The sequence below is a fragment of the Poeciliopsis prolifica genome, unplaced genomic scaffold (assembly GCF_027474105.1).
Source record: "Poeciliopsis prolifica strain line A6 unplaced genomic scaffold, Auburn_PproV2 SCAFFOLD082, whole genome shotgun sequence".
Lineage (NCBI taxonomy): Eukaryota > Metazoa > Chordata > Actinopteri > Cyprinodontiformes > Poeciliidae > Poeciliopsis > Poeciliopsis prolifica.
The window spans coordinates 278,278-295,000 of NW_026562457.1; the positions used below are offsets into that span (position 1 = coordinate 278,278).

General features: G+C 40.3%; 1 pseudogene; it reads left to right on the forward strand.

The window, feature by feature from the left end:
- LOC129352989 (IQ motif and SEC7 domain-containing protein 2-like) overlaps positions 1-16,723 on the forward strand; it is a 98,548-nt pseudogene that overhangs the window by 29,586 nt on the left and 52,239 nt on the right.

Below are 16,723 nucleotides of genomic sequence, written 5' to 3' on the forward strand. Positions count from 1 at the left end.
CATTAGCTGTTGCTAAATACCATGAAGGTGTAGCGTATCAGCTGCAGCAGAGCTAAGGTTTACGGTTGTTGCTTTAGCATTAGCGCAGCTAGTTGTTCGTTAGCCCACCACTGTTTACAGGATTCTTAGACACTGAACATCTATGGCTTTTTGGAAAAGTTGAAGGATAAAGTCTCTTGTCTCTAAAAACAAGATGGCGGCAGGATTTCCTGCAGCAAAGCAGAAAGTGGTGCCAGTGGTACGGCCCAGATCTGATCGTTTCTTCATTGAGAGGTTTGGTTGTTTAGAATATGTCAGGATGAGTTCAGAAGGTAAAGCTTGGTCTGCATGCAGGACTGGAAAAATGAATTTTCCGTGACAGTATTGCCTTGACTGCTGTGAACACAAACACTCTGAAAGAGAGGAAGCAGATAAGAGAGCAAGATGAAGGAAGCAACAGAAGCCTTTGGTCCAGTTCTTTCTCATCCTTCGTCTTTTAAATAACTCAAACGATCCTTTGGTTCAGTGTAAAGTACATTCTTAAAAAAGTTTCAATTCAATGGAGACCAAACCTTTTATTGGTCACTTTAGGAACCGACACTCCCAGGACATTAAATCACGTCGATTTAATGTTCCTATGTTTGTTTTATTGGGTTCTTATTAACCGAAACTTCTAACTGCACAGAACTATATTTGGATATGTTGTTCCTCGATGTTATTAAATGTAGCGTTATAGTTTTTACAGAAAACCAATTTAAAAATATAATTTTTTAATCTTATCGTTACTCAGTTCCATTAGACATGAGTACCATCATGAATTTCCCCCGTTTGGGGCAATAAGCGCATTTCTATTCTATCTTTATATATCTATCATGTGGCTAAAGCAGGTCTGACAGTCATTGCATTATTTTATTTACCTCCATTTATCCAGGTAAGTTAAATTAAAACTGAATTCATATTTCTTCATTAAGTAAAGGTCAGTTATAAAAACTAATATTAAATTCACTGATAATGCTTTACATTTGTTTTGAAATTAACTCGTGACTTGCACTGTACACTAAAACAATTTGAGTTATTGTACCTTTTTTTTGACAATGATATTTACATAAATATAACTAAATATCCAATATTACAGGTACTTTTACTAATCTTCTACTTTTGTGCTGCTATTAGCATTGTTAGCTCGTGGACATTGTTCTGTTAATTGTGGCCAGCATTTTATTACACTTTGAATAAAAAGGTTAATCACAGCTTCAGATTGTGTAGCTGTAGTGATAAGATCATATCCAATTTTCTACGGTGTCGGCGTCGTTAGCCTAGCATCTCCTACTTACTTATCCTGCTTTGTAGTAACATTTGTTATAGTTAGCAAGTTTGCTTTGTGCTACTTGTCAAAACAATTTTTATAATATACTGAAGTTATTTCATTAATTAAATATTTTGTTTGATACCTATAAGTTTGATTTTAATGAAATAATATGTGAATTGTCTGGAGTTAGCCTCAGTTAGCTTTGCATGTTCTGTTTTCAGCTACCTGTGCTGTTACGTGTTAGCATTTAGCCTTGCTAGCAAACTAATAATAATCTTGTTAATTTGCCTTGACATAAGGTGTTGTTGTTTATGCATACATATGAAAGTAGAAACACGTCTTAAACATTTCGGAATAAAATGTTTTCAGTCGGTGTCAGAAGCCGAGTTAGCGTAGCGTTTCCTGGTTTAAGTTTACTGCTGCTGCAATGTTTAGTTCAACTTTATTCATTAATTTAGTGTAAGAACAATATACAGTGTCAACATTATATGTTTTGTGTAGACAAAAGATTCTTTCTCTTCACTGATGTCTTTAGTTAGCATCACAACAATTTGATTCCTACTTTAAGCTATTCATGCTTCCGGCTGTTAGCAATTAGTTTTGTTTACAAGAAAGCTATTGTTCTGGTTAACTCTTGCATTTTTAAGGAATAACTCCGTATTAATATTCAAGATCATTTATTTTAACATTTTAAAACCTCAAATTTGCTGGTCCTGTTGTGATGAGTGAAATTCCTACAGTTGGCATCGGAACTGTGAGGCTAGCAATTCACACTTTTTAACACTTTTGCTGCTTGGTCATATTTGCACATGGTAATATTTATAGTATACATTCTTACACAATTTTATCTTAAACATTTGCTTTGAGAATCTTTGACGTTAGCTGAGCATTTCCTGGTTTTATACATTTCTGCTGCTATCTTTAGCATTTAGCAGTGTTAGCATACTAGAATAACTGCTGATTTTTAGTGGCAAACTCAATATCAAGAAATGATTTCACATCATGTTAATATAGCAGATAGGGTCATGATTTCAGTATTTGTGAAAGTAGAAAAATCGTTTTTTCCTGTAGAGATGAGTAAAATGTTCGCAGTTAGAATTAGCATTGTTAGCTTAGCATTTAATGCTTCTAGCTGTGTCTGTTGTTGTTTTAGAGTTTAGCATTGTTTGCAGTGTTCTTATTTCTGCTGTTGTTTGTGGCATGCTGGCATTTAGTTCGAAAGATTATATATCCAAATATTAGTAATGATATTAAATCACTTTTTCTACATTTTTATTTTTATTTTTTTATAATTTTATCTCATAAAGGACCTTTGGTTGAAAACAAAATGAAGCAGCTGAAATTGTCCAAAGTCACCTGAATTTTTTTCTCTGACTTGGTAAAATCGAGATTTGAACTTGTTTTTAGAAATCGGTCTCTTTTTCACTAACAACTTCAAACCTGCAGATTAGCATTGCTGATCCCTGCAGTGGTTATGTAATCTCTTTCCTCCTTGCAGAAGGACAAATTAGTTATGATTCATTCTCACAAGTTTATGCACTCTGAAATATGGCATAATGAAACTGTGATGTTCTTTCAGTCTTCATGACATGATTTCATCTCTGCAGCAGTTTGGCAAAGAAAGAGGCAAAATTCCTCCTGTGAACATTGACACTGATGGAAAATCCTGCTGGGCAGATTTTTGCTGAGTCGTCAGAAAAGTCAATAGTTTAAACAACGAAACCTGTGGGAAGTGAAAAGAGGTCTGCTGACATCTAAACCGAGTTAATGTGGTTGATCAAACGCCAACAAAGCATTTGGATAACCCACATTTCTAGCAGTGGGTTAAAAAAGGTGAGAACAAGCCAGATGTCAGCAGATGTGATGATGTCAGCAGATGTGATGATGTCAGCAGATGTGCAGCATCTGGAGCGCCACATTTTCTGCAGGTTTTTTTTCACGGTAACTTTGCAGCCGGAGACGGTGGACGTTTCTCTGGATATGCTGATTAATGAACACGCAGCCGCATATCTGAGAAAATGAAAATATTTTTATCGGTTTTGGTTTTTAATCGACTCAAAAACTACATGTTATATAATATAGAACTTTATGAAAACTAAATCAAAATGAAGAGTTGATGACTGAATTTCATGAATTAACTTTATATTCTCATATTATTTAAAAGCGGTTCAACCTATAAACCTGTCCACACAAATGAACCTCCAACAGGAAGTTGTGGATGTTTTGAAGCAATCTGATTGGCTGACATGGGCTTTAGCTTTGCACTGTGCTGCCCCCTATAGGTTTGGCATGTCTACAACAACGCTCAGGGACAGATTCAGAGGGAGAGTTATTCATTTTTATGAAACTCTGACTACGTGTCAAGGCCACAGACAGTCAGTGGGAGAATTTTACTGTTCAGTGGATTTAAAATCCTCTGAGGGAGAAAAGTGAGTCTCAATGAAGGCAGAACGAGAAGCAGCATAACTTCATTCTGAATAATTTGGTACTTTATTATTTACAGGTTTGTTTGTGTCTTTGACAGATTAACATGTTGGTAGTGCTATGATGGACCAGGAACGTTCGGCCGGGTTGATGGAGGGTTCAGATTGATCAGTGGACCTGCACTGGTCAGTGGAGCTGAAACGTTACCAATAGTGATGCATCTGATCTCTACGAGATCACATAACGAAACGTCTGAATCTCCTGCCGTGTTTCCATCAAGGTTTTTATGCTCATCTGAAAGAATCGCATTAGAAAAGGTTGATGGAAACAACAGCATTCAAAACAACGCGCTGAAGTTTCGCTGGCTTTAGCAGGTTTTTGCTTTTCTGGAAAGCTGAAGGAGAATCAGTTGCATGGAAACGTAAAGAAAACTGACTTTTCAGTTTTCTTGTTTAATGAAGTGAAAAAGTCAAGATGTTGATGGAATAAAATGAGGGTTTATCATCATAAAATGACTTTATGTACTGCAGCAGCACAAAGGCTCTCCTGTTGGCTCCTTCCTCTCTGCTCAGATGCTTCTTCCTCATCTCCTCTTCCTCCTTGCAGGTGTTTCTTTTATTTCCAACACAAGATGTTTTTTTCTCTCTTTCTGTGTCCCATCATGTAAATATACAGATCATCCATTCTTTAGTGACTTTATTCTTATGTAAATTATTTAAAAAACAGATGATAATGGATGAAATATATTATAAAAGTTTGACGTGATAACGCAGAGAGTGTACGCGCTGATGACGGTGATTGTTTCTGTGATGATGAGGATGATGAAGGTGGCGAATGGCGAATTAAAAACTGATTCTAAAGGAATTTCCTGTGACGTCTGTTTTATTGTGAAGATCCTGCTGGTCAGTTGGATCATATTTATAAATATGAGCCGCATTATAATCATGTTTCTAATATCGTTGACTCTATTGCACAAAAATAAAGCTGCAGTGTTGGTGAAGAGTGATAAATGCCAATAAATAAAAAATATTTATTTTAATATATCCTGCAGAATAATTTAAATATAAGATTCATTTCATATGCTCCAATTAAATGTTTGATTTCATTCTAAAAGCTAGTTATTAAACGATTTAATCAATTATTTGATGTTTGAAATAAATTTATACAACTGGAGGGAGCTGATCAACATTAGCTCCGCTCACTAGCGAACGCCAGCTAGCGCCGCAAGCAGAACGCTGCTGTGGCGTCTCCGTTCTTCTGCAGCTGATTGGGTTTCTTCAGTGCAGAAAAGCTGCTATCACAAGGAAAACCAATAAACTCATGTTGAACACATTTACTCAATAACTTTTTCCTATGACTGTAATTTAACGCCTTCAAACTGGGCCTCTGTCTCTTTAAGAAGCATCTCCTCCTGCCTTCAGCATAATGCTTCTCTGCTATGCCGTTTGTAGCAGTTCTTATGAGCTCAGCAGACGCACAGCTCCACCAGGGGATTGCTTATGGCTGCTGCCGCTAGTCTCGAGGATCTGTGTGGGGAAGCAAAGGGGCGGGATGCTTGTGTGGAAATAGGCAGCTTCTAATTTCCTGTGTGAAGAGTGACGTAAATTAGGTGTGAAATAAACTGAATATATTCTTTGCTCTCGGTGAATACCTTTAAAACGTTTTAATCATTTGTCTGGGTGGCAGATTCCTCTGAGTGCATCTGAGGTCAGCAGGAGGCCAAAGACTTTAATTGAATTAAAGTGTTAGTGAGCCGGTCAGGAGGCGCGGTGCTGATCGCCAGAGGCGGATCAGCGCCGCATCAAACTCACTTCAGAACTTTTACCTTCATCCTGGATCCACCTGGATGTTTAACCAATGGAGCTGCTTCCTTTATGTTCTAATGTAGACAGGAAGTGACATCAGTCACTCAGCTTTTTACTGAAACACCTGCATGGATGACTGTTCCTGCTGCCTCAGTGACTCGGTGACCCGCTTCTGACCCAGCCAGGCCCGGTGGATTCCTGGTGTCTGCAGTAGTGAGTGAAGCTGAGGTGGAAAGCATCGTTTTCACTAGAAATGGTTTTCACCACCTTCTGCTTCTGGATGCCCTTTTCTTCCTATCTGGTAAATTGGCTAAATCAATGCTGCTAGCAAAGCGGCTAACGGCTTTGAGCTAACGAGATGACAGCATGAGCTGGACATTGAGGCTCTAACTCACTTTGCTGATTCTGAGAACCTGAATCTGTTTCAGCCGTCTGCATTTTGGTGAAATCAGTTTCCTGCTAGCAGAGCTACTGAAGCTAATCTGCAAGCTAACAGAGCTAATCTGCACAGATTAAGACCTCTGACTACACAACCAGAGCTGTGGACAGAGGGAAAATCTTCGGTTTCATGTCTCTTTAAATTGTTTTTATATTTTTATATTACAGGCAGAAAATCCTGCAAACTTTATGCTTTCAAATCCATATTCATGGATTATGTTTGCATTTATAAATAATTTTTATTAATATTAACAGTTCTTTCCATAAACCGACATTATTAATGACACAGAGTTGATAATAATTAGTTGCATGTTGTTGTGATATGATAGTAGATAAAATCTCTTGGTTTATTTGAAGAAACAAATATTAGATGAAATATAATAAAATGTATAAAAAAGCAAAAAAATAAAATCTCAAAGATTTAAAAACATAAATGTAAAAACAGTTTTGGGCCTCAGTTGAATTTAAATTAATTTCTTAAACATTTTTCATTTGAGAAATTTTGAAAACAATAAAAACCAAAACCACTTTAAAAAATGCATGAACAATAAATATAAGAAGCAAAGTTTAAAAATAAAATCAATTCGTTTGTAGGCGACAAAATATACAGAAAGTTTCTGCAGATTATACTTTATAAGACATTATCAGTTCATTATAAATCTTTATTTCCAGGCTCATTAACCTCAGTAATTCTTATATTAACACAAGTGGTCGTTATCGGACCCATAATTTCCTGAACTCAGAATGAGCAACAAATAAGAAGTAATAAAAAGTCATATTTTTGAAATGTGCGCAGAGCTGCAGACGGATCCATTTGCAGGATCATTATCTCAGCATGGAGACTTAATTATGTCGTTACCTGAAGATATTTTCTGAAGGTGGCTCATCTCATTTGGTCTCTGTAATTACAGTTAATCTGCTGAAGCATGGAGGCAATTTGTCCTCCTAAATGCTCTAACGCATATTTTCCCTTAGATATCCAGATAAATACATGATGCATTATTTATACATTAAATTGTTATTAGTAAATGATCAATACTTCAAGGAAACATTATGAAGGCTAAACAGATTTATTTAGAATATGCATGAGTGATAATAATTATTCATTTATGTAAGTTGGTTTTAACAAACATTTTCTAATCACTTTAAAACAAACAGTTAAAATGTTAAAAGTTTTCGTTCTTTCACCAAAACTTTTGGCCTGATGATGTTTGGATCTTTGTTAGTTTTCTCCTTTGACTCGTGGCCACCTGCGTGACTGACGACCTGCGGAACCGGCGCCGCGTCCGGCGGGCCTCAGACCAGGAACCCGGCGGGCCTCAGACCGGGAACCCGGCGGGCCTCAGAGATCGGGAACCCGGCGGGCCTCAGACCAGGAACCCGGCGGGCCTCAGAGACCGGGAACCCGGCGGGCCTCAGAGACCGGGAACCCGGCGGGCCTCAGAGACCGGGAACCCGGCGGGCCTCAGACCGGGAACCAGGCAGGCCTCAGACCGGAACCGGTCGGTTCTGCTGCGCCTTAAAGCAGCCACTCGGTTTGGAGAATCAGCTCTGATTTTTTATTGCAACAGGAAGATGAAACATTGTGCTTCTCCATCATCACCTCCAAGGAAACCATGGAAAGCAGTTAATTTAAAGAGAGCAAACTGCATCCATCACTTCCTGAATCATCTGGTGTGATCTGCCTGCTGCCACCTGAAAACTGCTAAATGTTTTAGAAATAAGCGTTTCTGCAGTTCAGACAGATGAAGTTGTTCTTCCAGATCTAAATATTTTTTGAACCAAACGTGGAACATTTAGAAGCGGAACATCCTGCATGATGTCTGAGTTTAGAGCCGAGCAGAAACAAAAACTCCTCAGAGTCTGAATGAGGAACCGGAGTCTGATGAAAACCGGCAGCTGTTGCTTCCCATGGCAAAGCTCCGGACTTCAATGAAAAATAAAAGACGTAGGAAACGAGGCGGGATGTTCGGCGTTCGAGATGTCTGCGACCTTTGCCCTTTGTTCTGCCTGCGCTCGGCGGGGACCTGGCTGCCTCTGCACAGGTAGGAGAACCTCAGGCTCAGATTCAGTCAGCTCAATAAACTCATTTAGCCAATGAAGTTTTGTGATCAGATGAAGTCGCTTTATAATAAAGATGACATGTTTATGGAAAGATCTTTGCTGCCAGTTTTTTTTATAAAAACTTTACATTTTCTCTAAAGAGACAGATGGACAGAGAACAGCAACCAGCCAACTGGTTTCATCTATTAATATCATATAATATTCTGTGGCTGAAGCAACTTGTTGGGAAAACAATCATTGCATTGCGTTACCCACAATGCACCTATTTGTAGTTCCACTCGTGGCTTGGCTACCTGGTTTCTGGGCTTCGTGCAGCTCAGAGACGACAGACAGCCTGAACCCGGTTCTACACGACCCAGTTCTACACGAGCCGGTTCTACACGACCCGGTTCTACACGACCCGGTTCTACACGACCCGGTTCTACACGAGCCGGTTCTACAGTCCTTCACTGAGAGAACAGACTTTAAACTGCGGCTGGTAGTTTATAAATCAGTGATTGGATTTAAGATCTGCTGCTGTTGGATCAACCTTCCAGACCTCTGAGGTTCTGGTTCTGGTTCAGGGTCTGGTTCTGTTTCTGGTTCTGGTTCTGTAGACATAAATCATTCAGCTTCTATGCATCACAAATCTGGAACAAACTTCCAGAAAACTGCAAAACAGCCAAAACTCTGAGATTTTTAAAATCTAGACTACAACCTGTAACATTGATCAATACTGTATATTTGATGAATATTGATAATTTTTGTCATAACTGGTTGCTGTACATCTGTTCCTGAATATTCAACACGAGTAAAGTTGATTTATTAGAATGTGGTTTTTCTGCTGGCTGCAGCCAAATTCAGTTCAGCCTGAATGAAGAGAGAGACGAAGCAGAGAGGAGAGAATAGAGTTGAGGAAGAGAAGAGGAGAGCTGGAGGCTTTGGGTCACATGGAGCAGGAAGTGGAGGACAAAAGGTTGGAGCAGAGGAAGGAAGTGATGTGATCGACGTTCAGGCTGGATGTTCTGCAGCGTTTCTGCTTCGGTTTCATCCCCACCTGTCACTGAGCTGCAGGCTGCAGGCTGAGCCAGAGGCTTCAGGCGGAAGGAAGAGTGTGTGCTTATCTGTAAGTTAAAACGTGTGTGTGTGTGTGTTGTGTGTGTGCGTGCGCTGCTGGGATGAATGGCTGAGTGCGCATCAATGCGAGTGACAGGCGCACTGGAGACACGTGGAGGAGAGGCTGTCATGCATCTCCATGGAGGATCCACCCAGAGAGGCAGGAAAGGAGGACAGGGGTTAGACCGGGGGGGAGGGAAGAGGGTAGGGGGAGGAGCCAGGGGGGAGGGGGAACCGGGGGAGGAGCCGGGGGGAGTGGCTGGGCGAGCGAGGCAGACAAAGCAAAGCAGGAGAGAGAGAGAGGCAGAGGAAGGAGACAGAGAGGTGTGTGAAAGTGTTTTATTCTCTGCTGTAAATGAACAGAAGGCGTCTCCATTGTCTTCACAAAGGTAAGACGGTCCGCCGGGTGTGTGTGTGTGTGTGTGTGTGTGTGTGTGTGTGTGTGTGTGTGTGTGTGTGTGTGTGTGTGTGTGTGTGTCTGTGTGTCTGTGTCATCATGCATGCCATACCTGCACACCGGTTTGTGTGTGTGAGAGACCACTGCATCCAAACATCATGTTCATCAGAATGAATTAGAGCGCAGTGTGTGTATGTGTGTGTGTGTGTGTATGCGTGTGTGTGTGTGTGTGTGTGTGTGTGTGTGTGTGTGTTACAGTCTCTGTGTTGCTTTCTGCAAACATTCAGAGCGTCTCAGAACAAAGAGCTGCTTTAAGGTTTGCATGACCTGCTTCATTTGCTCTGCTACTGTTGAGAGGACCGGTGTGTGTGTGTGTGTGTGTGTGTGTGTGTGTGTGTGTGTGTGTGTGTGTGTGTGTGTGTGTGTGTGTGTGTGTGTGAAGTGGTACTGGTTCAGGCTGCGTCCGGATCAGAACCGGTGTTAGAGGTCGACTCCAAGTCAGAGGGGAGCGTCTTTGACCGGGACCATGAAGTCCTCCACTGACCCAGAGATCCGAACCCTTCTTCCTGTTTCATCGCATTTAATCTGGAATAATCTGACCGATATGACCCAAAGTAATCCCACCCTGAGGGGCGTTGAGGATCCCACCCTCAGCACAGAATCTGCCTTTAAGCCTGTATGCTGACTGCATCTTAAAGCAAATAACTCACAGCCTCTGCCGTATAAAACCATCCGACTCTAAACTCCCAATTTTCTCTTGACTCAGAAAACGTTGTTGCCAGCATCTGGTCATGACCAGATGGTCGTTTTTGGAGTGGCCTAATCAAAGCTTGGACTTAATGAGGCGTGACCTGAAACAAAACCAGCTTTCCTTAAAAACCCTCAAATGTGGTTGGAATAATTTTACAAAAAGAGAAACATTCCCAGAGTGACTTAAGAGACTCATTAGCAGTTAGCCATACTGCTAATGCTTAGCAGTATGGCTAACTGCTAATGCTTAGCACTGCCTGTTTCCATGAAAACAGTGAAAAATGCTCTTAAACTCTGCAGCCTCTGTTAGCTTTCACTGCATAAGACTCCACTGCTGAAAAATTCTCATTTGTTCCAGCATTAGCAGTAGCAGCTGCCACTGAACCTGTAAGCTAACAGCTAATGACTCTTAAGTTTTGGCCCGCTCTTTGCAGAATTATTTTTACTTCAGACACATTTCAGAAGGTTTTTCAGCGTCACTGGTTTTGTTTTAGCCAAGCTTTGACTAGGCCACTCCAAAACGGACCACCGGTCACATTCAGATGCTGGCAGCATTTTCTGATTCACATGAAGATTCAGAGTTTGAGTCAGAAGGTTTTAAACTGAGCTGATTTCTTTGACATTTAGCGTCTTTCTTCTGTCGTTATGCAGAACTTTACCTATGGTTTACTTTGACTGGGTCGTTGGTGGTTGGCCTGGTTTCTGCTCCGTTCTGAAGGCGTTTAAAGCCGTGTGTTTGACTGAAAGTTCGCCTCCTTCAGCTCGTTTCTGCTCCATCCAGCTGCTGCAGTCGGCCACATGGCCGCCCTGCGGATCGGTCAGGTCAGCAGAAAGCCTGAGGAGGAGCCATCCGTTAAAGTCCAGAGGGTGAAACATGCATAGTGGAGACGAAGGGCTGAAGGAAGGAGGAATCTCTTCCTACAGGCTTTCTGTGGAGATGTTAAAATCCTGAGGTGAAATCGTATAAAGTCTCAGCTGCAGTTTATGAATCTTTTGTCTGTGTGTCTGTTGTGGCTGTTTGCTGAAGCCTCTGCTTTTGCAGGTTTTCTTTCAGAGATTTTTTCTTCTTTGTCAGGAATCATTTAAATCTGTTTCTTTTGCTCCCCGTGCCCTCCATCTGCCCCAGAATTGGGTATTAACTACTTACATTTTTACTGGCTGAACTTTTTCCTCTTACTTCAGTGAAACGTTGTTGCAGTCGTTTGCTCTTAGTTGGTTATAATTTTTGGGATCCATCAGATTCTGCTTCTGCAGAAACTGACAGCGCTCGCTCTGATTCCTTTATTCTTGGTTTTTTGTTTCTGTGAGCTGATAAAAAAAAACGCCTTTGGATGATTTTATGGAGCGAAGTTGTTTCTGACAACTTTCTGTTTGTGTTTCTAAATCATCTCAAATTTTCTGGAAAAACTGAAAGAAATCTGGAATTTTCTGTGGTTTCTGTCAGTTCAGTCAGTTCTCATTCAGTTTGACTTTGACAGGAAGACAGGAAGTTGGCTGGAAGCGGCTCGTCTTGCGTCTCGTTGGTCGTTCTCCTGCCTCTTGTCCAGCTGGGATCAGATCAGCTGCATGTTTTCCAATCCAGGCTGATCCTGATGCCTTCTGGGTAATTTATCGTTGGCTCCAACAGATTTCGCCCAATTTGTTCCCAGATATGAATATTTCCAGTGGGGTTGCTGAATGCTGGTTGATTCTTTTGGCTTTTATTTCCAATGTGATTCTGGATTGATGAGTTGGTTCGTTTAGTTCAATAGAAACTTCCAGAATAATTCAAGTTGTAAACTCAGATTTTTGTTGTTTTTTTATATTTAAAGCAGTTTGATAACATTTCGGAGCTGGACTGAATTACATCTTTGAAAATTATGAGAATAAAGTCATAAAACAAAAAAAAATTGCAATAAGCGAATTAAGTTGTAATAGTACCAGAAAAATATGACAAAAATAAAATATAAGAATAAAATTGAAACTAAATGAGAGTAAAATCAATATAATAATAACATTGTAGCACTTGAATAAAATTATATTACAGGAATAAACTTGTAATAGTACAAGGATAAAAGTGGAATATGAGAATGAAATCAAACTACAAGAATAAAAAAATTGTTGGTTCCTGTTGGGTTAATATTACAAAAATAAAGTTATGACTTTATGAAACTCCTACTAGAAGTTGCATGAACTGGAACATGTTGTTATACTTTGGCATCCGTTATTATCAGTAGCAGGACTTTAAAACAAAAGATGGTTCTATTCATGGAAAGAATCATGAAAACTTGTTACAGACGAATCCATCAAAAAAAATAAAGTTTTTCTCTTAATTTCAACATTTCTCCTCTTCTGGCCCAAACAGTTGCAGAGCAGAAACTTTTCTCCTCAGTATTTGCAGATTTTGTTGACATGGTGGCTCCGGTTGGGAGCTGATCTGCGTTATTCTGCTCTGGATCTCTGCCTGTGATTTGCTTCGCTCAGTTCTGCTCAGAAACACGAGAAGCTGTTGACGTGGATTCATAGGAAACCATTCAGATGCTTCCTGAGAATCAAGTTTTCTAGAAACCGCTGAGTTGTTAAGACAGTGTCTGTTTTCTGTTGCTTTGTTTTTGTTCATTTAGTTTCTGCCTCCACCAGCAGAACTGATGAAAAATTCATAGCTTGACCTAATTGTTCAGAAACCCAGCAAAAACACCAAAGACACGCAAAAGTTTTTACCAACATGATTATCCAGCATCTGGACATGGAACATGGTTTCTCCTGCTTCACAGTGAGAGAAACAGCAAGCAGCAGCTGTTAGCTAGCGTTAGCTTGCAGCAGGCGCCTCCTGCAGAGTTTCATCAGTTCAGGTTTGATGAGGCTGTTGGTGAAGAAGCTGCAGAATAAAGAGCCAGTCCCATCAGGACGCTGCTGAAGTGAAGTGAAGTGTTAAGGCACTCTGATGCACTAACGCTCAATTATTTAGCGAGCCGGCGGCCGGGATGGCGGCCTCGGCCCGGCTGCTGGCAGGACAGCGGCGCGAAGGCAGAGGAGAAGTCAGAGTATGAAGGTAAAGGCGGCAGAGCTTCTGTTTCTTCTCCTGAAGCTTTGAGTTGAGTTTTTATTGATGGAGATCAGATAACCATGTTTTCCAGACTGAGATATGAATGTTTGACCTCTGATTCAGAGGTTAAAGTTGACGGCAGTGAAGCAGATTGCTACCATTTAAATCCTTCTTCATGTCAGACATTTGCAAGTTTCTGTTGCTAAAACCTCTGCGTTCCTTCGATCTGTCTTTTGGTGTTTGCACTGTGAAGATTTACTGTTTATCTATTTACACAGTGATAATGTACATTTTATGAACTTTTTGAAGGCAACAGATGCTCATTTCCACCTGCAGCTGCTGCACAGGTTGACGTAATGAAATGTAATTTAGCAGCTTATTAGTTGGCTGAATGTTGCTCCAGTATAAAGTGCTGAAACTGAAGGTCGGGTCGCTCAGATGTATAAATTATCATTTAAACGGGAGACTTTTTCACTGAATTGAAGGAGGAATTTATTCCCAAACGTTTCAAACATTGTCTCCATCACTGCGGTTTGAGCCACACATCAATCTCTGTTTCCCCTCCGGAGGTTTTGAACTGCCCACTCTGTGACGCCGTCGCAGTCGCTCCAGCAGCTACTTTGAACTGAGTCATTATGTCAAGGTCAGTTTTTATTTCCTGTAGCTGCTAACGGTGACGTGAATGTTAACGAGCCGGGCTGCTGTACCATTCTGAGGGAAGAATGCTGAGCTCTGTAGTCCTGACGCTGCAATGCTGGCTCTCTCTCTCTCACACACACACACACACACACACACACACACACACACACACACACACACACACACACACACACACACACCATCAGACTGCCAATATAAAGCCTGACACTGCACAATTGTCTGCTGTCTGGGAAATGATAGGCGAAGGAGATGGATCTAATGTCAGAGAGTAAGCAGAGGACAACGGCTGCATCAGCGATAAAATAAAAAAAACATCTTCATACCTAAAAATACAGTGAATATAATGAATTAAAGGTAATTATGAAATGTAATATAATGTATATGACTTGGCCCTGGTCTGCCTTCAGAATACCACAGAAATGTCCTTCAGCTGTATTTCCTTTCCAAGTGATCACAAAACTTTGTCTAAATTCCTCTAAAGTAAAAAAAACACATAATTTTGCAATTGCAGCCTTTCCCTTAAACTAGAAATGAAATTAAAATCACATGTAAATAAATTTGTTTGAGTGATAAATCATAAAAACCTGGTCGTCCTACCACTTCCTGTTGTCTTCTTCTTCATTTCTGTCAGTAGTAACATCGGTTGTTGATCATGATGCTTGTGATGCCGGAGAAGTGTTTTCTTTGCAGTTTTGCAAAATACACCAAAAACATCCTAGCGACAAAACTATATCAAAACGTTTTGGGTTGTTTTTGTCCATTCAGCAAATTTTTTTTCAAAATATCAAATTGCAAAGTTGACATAGATTTGAAGCATTAAAATGTTTCCATGTTGGTTTTAAAAAAAAAAATTTTTCTTTAGTTTAGTTATTCATTGATTTGTTTTTTTATTTCCTTGGATATAAAAGTGCCAAACCAGAAACGTGTCATCATCCAGAGCTGGATGATGAAATAAAAAATACCAAAACAAAAACAAACAAAACATTATTGCATTTTCAGGGTGAACCTTTTGAGTTTTGTGCAAAAACAAAAAAACACAATCGAAATGTGTTCAAAGTTTAAAAATGCTTTTTTTTTCTTTAAAAAAACAAGAAAAGAGGCCAAATAGCAATGAAAGGAAATAACATAATCAAAACATTTCATCACCATGTATGTGTAAAAAAAATAATAAATTCACATAATGGAAGGTAAAATATCCCATGATTACATCCAGCTCTGGATGATGTCATCATCCAGCTCTGGATGATGTCATCATCCAGCTCTGGATGATGTCATCATCCAGCTCTGGATGATGTCATCATCCAGCTCTGGATGATGTCATCATCCAGCTCTGGATGATGTCATCATCCAGCTCTGGATGATGTCATCATCCAGCTCTGGATGATGTCATCATCCAGAGCTGGATGATGTCATCATCCAGCTCTGGATGATGTCATCATCCAGCTCTGGATGATGTCATCATCCAGCTCTGGATGATGTCATCATCCAGCTCTGGATGATGTCATCATCCAGCTCTGGATGATGTCATCATCCAGCTCTGGATGATGTCATCATCCAGCTCTGGATGATGTCATCATCCAGCTCTGGATGATGTCATCATCCAGCTCTGGATGATGTCATCATCCAGCTCTGGATGATGTCATCATCCAGCTCTGGATGATGACGTTTCTGGTACGACTGTTAATCTGACGCGCGAGCCGCTAACAGCAGCAGAGGACGACGGAGCCGCTGCTCTCAGGAAGCGGCGGTTCATTTCTGCTTCCATCTGACCGGATCTGGAAGAGACTGCTGCTGCTGTTTAGCTTGTGCTAAAAGGAGTTAGCTAATCAGCTAAAATAGCACCTCAGTGCTAAACATGTAGCAGCTAACGCTAACGTTGACAATTTATCAGTTAAATGAAGAACAAAAAAATCACGTCATTTTGTGAATGACACTGAATCAAAATAAAATGAAATTCGTCTCTGAAGCCAGAATTCAATATAAAATATGAAAATCCTCAACTGTTGGATCTGAAATATTTTCATATTTAAAATGCCTGTCGTCTGATTTTCACATCTTGTCCTCTTCCCTCAGCGCGCCGCGTCGTAACAAACACAAACGTAAAAGATTCTGATGTTTGGCGGTGAAACCATGGAGGAGATGCGATGGGATCCAGTCAGATTGAGTCGTAGCAGAAATGATGGGGAGAAAATGGGAGGAAGAGGCTAAAACCCAGGAGAAGGAGAACAACATGAAAGAGCAGCAAATGGGGGCGAGACGAGTCTCCTGTCACTTCAGATCCCCTCGGGTTTTTACACGAAGGAGGTAATTACAGGATGACGGAGGGAGAGATGTATTAATATAACTGGTAGGACGAGAAAACCAGCGACGGGGATTACAGGAATGATGGTGGAGAAATGAAAACGGAAACGGATGAGAATGAAAATGAAAGAAGGAAAAAAACCAGAAGAAAAGTCGGGAAGAAATCTAAACAGATGAATTATCAATAATGAGGAGTCAGCTGATTAAAAATAAACGTCAAGCTTCTGTTGATGCCGCAAAAACTATCATATTATTAGTGAAAAATGTGCAGCACAAAGTTCTTGAGATTCTGAAATAAAGTTATTGAAATAAATTTTAGTAAATGGAGGAAAATCCAGCATGCAGCTCTGGATGATGTCATGAGGAGTTCCTCAGGGTGTGATGGTAGGACCACAACCTAAACCTCTTGACTCTGAATATGGAAATAATTCATTTTAAAACTCATTTCATCCAAGAATCTTCACAGTGATGCAGGA